The sequence below is a fragment of the Pristiophorus japonicus genome, chromosome 25 (assembly GCF_044704955.1).
Source record: "Pristiophorus japonicus isolate sPriJap1 chromosome 25, sPriJap1.hap1, whole genome shotgun sequence".
Lineage (NCBI taxonomy): Eukaryota > Metazoa > Chordata > Chondrichthyes > Pristiophoridae > Pristiophorus > Pristiophorus japonicus.
Window position 1 is genome coordinate 31,960,805 of NC_092001.1, and position 3,648 is coordinate 31,964,452.

Consider the following 3,648-nt stretch of genomic DNA (forward strand, 5'->3'; position numbering starts at 1 on the left):
AATCCAGGGCCCCTTACACTGGGGCACCAAATCCAGGGACTCCTTACACTGAGGCACCAAATCCAGTGTCCCCTTACACTGTGACATCAAATCCAGGGACCCCTTACACTGAGACACCAAATCGAGGGACACCCTGCACTGAGGCACCAAATCCATGGACCCCTTGCACTGAGACATCAAATCCAGGGACCCCTTACACTGAGGCATCAAATCCAGGGATCCCTTACACTGAGGCACCAAATCTAGGGACCACTTACACTGAGGCATCAAATCCAGTGACCCCTTACATTGAGACATCAAATCCAGGGACCCCTTAGACTGAGATACCAAATCGAGGGACTCCTAACACTGAGACATCAAATGCAGGGACCACTTACACTGTGGCATCAAATCCATGGACCCCTTACTCTGAGGCATCAAATCCAGGGACCCCTTACACGGAGGCATCAAATCCAGGGACCCCACCCCTTACACTGAGGCATCAAATTCAGGGACCCCTTACTCTGAGACATCAAATCCAGGGATCCCTTTCACTGAGGTATCAAATCCGGGGACCCCTTACACAGAGACACCAAATCAAGGGACCCCTTACACTGAGGCATCAAATTCAGGGACCCCTTTCTCTGAGAAACCAAATACAGGGAGCCCTTACTCTGAGGCACCAAATCCAGGGTCCCCTTAACTGTGACATCAAATCCAGGGACCCCTTACACTGTGGCATCAAATCCAAGGACCCTTGACACTGAGACACCAAATCAAGGGACCCCCTGCACTTAGGCACCAAATCCATGCACCCCTTACACTGAGGCATCATATCCAGGGATCCCTTACACTGAGGCACCAAATCCAGGGACCCCTTACACTGAGGCATCAAATCCAGTGACACCTTACATTGAGACATCAAATCCAGGGACCCCTTACACTGAGACACCAAATACAGGGACCCCTTACACTGTGGCATCAAATCCAAGGACCACTTAAACAGAGACACCAAATCGAGGGACCCCCTGCACTGAGGCACCAAATCCATGGACCACTTACACTGTGGCATCAAATCCAAGGACCACTTAAACAGAGACACCAAATCGAGGGACCCCCTGCACTGAGGCACCAAATCCATGGACCACTTACACTGAGGCATCAAATCCAGGGATCCCTTACACTGAGGCACCAAATCCAGGGACCTCTTACTCTGAGGCATCAAATCCAGTGACCACTTACATTGAGACATCAAATCCAGGGAACCCTTTCACTGAGACACCAAATCCAGGGACCCCTTACACTGAGACATCAAATCCTGGGACCCCTTACACTGAGACACCAAATACAGGGACCCCTTACACTGTGGCATCAAATCCAAAAACCCCTTACACAGAGACACCAAATCGAGGGACCCCTTACACTGAGGCATCAAATCTAGGGACCCCTTACACTGAGGCACCAAATCCATGGAGCCCTTTCACTGAGGCACCGAATCCAGGGACCCCTTACACTGAGACATCAAATCTTGGGACCTCTTACACTGAGGCATCAAATCCAGGGATCCCTTACACTGAGGCACCAAATCCATGGACCACTTACACTGAGACACCAAATCCAGGGACCCCTGACACTGAGTCAACAAATCCATGGACCCCTTACACTGAGGCATCAAAACAAGGGACCCCTGACACTGAGGCATCAAATCCAGGGACCCCTTACACTGAAACATTAAATCCAGAGACCCCTTACACTGCGGCTCCAAATCCAGGGAACCCTTACACTGAGACTTCAAATCCAGGGAGCCCTTACACTGAGACATCAAATCCAGGGACCTCTTACACTGAGACACCGAATCCAGGGACCCCTTACCCTGAGGCATCAACTCCAGGGACCACTTACACTGAGGCATCAAATCCTGGGATCTCTTACATTGAGACATCAAATCCAGGGACCCCTGACACTGAGGCATCAACTCCAGGTACCCCTTACACTGAGACACCAAATCCAGGAACCCCTTACACTGAGGCATCAAATCCAGGGAACCCTTACACTGAGACACAAAATCGAGGGACCCCTTACACTGAGGCATCAAATCCAGGGAGCCCTTACACGGTGAAACCAAATCGAGGGACCCCTTACACTGAGACAGCAAATCCAGTGTCCCCTTACACTGAGGCATCAAATCCAGGGACCAGTTACACTGAGACACCTAATCCAGGGTCCCCTTACACTGAGGCTTCAAATCCAGGGTTCCCTTACACTGAGGCTTCAAATCCAGGGACCCCTTACACTGAGACACCAAATCTGGGGACCCCTTACACTGTGGCATCAAATCCAAGGACCCCTTACACTAAGACACCAAATCGAGGGACCCCCTGCACTGAGGCACCAAATCCAAGATCCCCTTACACTGAGGCACCAAATCCATGGACCCCTAACACTGAGGCAGCCACTCCATGGACCCCTTACACTGAGGCACCAAATCCAGGGACCCCTGACACTGAAGCACCAAATCCAGGGACCACTGACACTGAGGCACCAAATTCCGGGACCACTTACTCTGAGGCATCAAGTCCAGGGACCACTTACTCTGAGACATGAAATCCGGGGACCCCTTAGACTGAGGTATCAAATCCGTGGAACCCCTAACACTGAGACACCAAATCCAGGGTCCCCTTACACTGAGGCTTCCAATCCAGGGACCCCTTTCTCTGAGAAACCAAATCAAGGGCCACTTACACTGGGGTACCAAATCCAGGGACACCTTACACTGAGGCATCTAATCCAGGGACGCCTTACACTGAGGCACCGAATCCAGGACCCCTTACACTGAGACATAAAATCCAGGGAGCCCTGACACTGAGACATCAAATCCAGGGACCCCTTACACTGAGACACCAAATCCAGGGATCCCTTACACTGAGGCATCAAATCCAGGGACTCCTTACACTGAGGCACCAAATCCAGTGTCCCCTTACACTGTGACATCTAATCCAGGGACCCCTTACACTGAGACACCAAATCAAGGGACCACTTATGCTGAGAAAACAAATCCAGGGACCCCTTACACTGAGGCATCCAAACAGGGACCCCTTACACTGAAGCATCAAATCCAGGGAGCCCTAACCCTGAGACATCAAATCCAGGGACCACTTACACTGAGGCATCAAATCTAGGGGCCCCTTACATTGAGGCATCAAATCCACGGACCCCTTACACTGACAATCAAATACAGGGACACCTTGCACTGAGGCATCAAATTCACGGACCCCTTCAATTGAGGCATCAAATCCAGGGGCCACTTTCACTGAGGCATCATATCCAGGGACCCCTTACACTGAGGCATGGAATCCAGGGACCCTTTACACTGAGGTATCAAATCCGGGGACCCCTTATACTGAGACACCAAATCGAGGGACCCCTTACACTGAGGCATCAAATTCAGGGACCCATTTCTCTGAGAAACCAAATCCAGGGACCCCTTACTCTGAGAAACCAAATCCAGGGACCCCTAACACTGGGGCACCAAATCCAGGGACTCCTTACACTGAGGCACCAAATCCAGTGTCCCCTTACACTGTGACATCAAATCCAGGGACCCCTTACACTGAGACACCAAATCGAGGGACACCCTGCACTGAGGCACCAAATCCATGGACCCCTTGC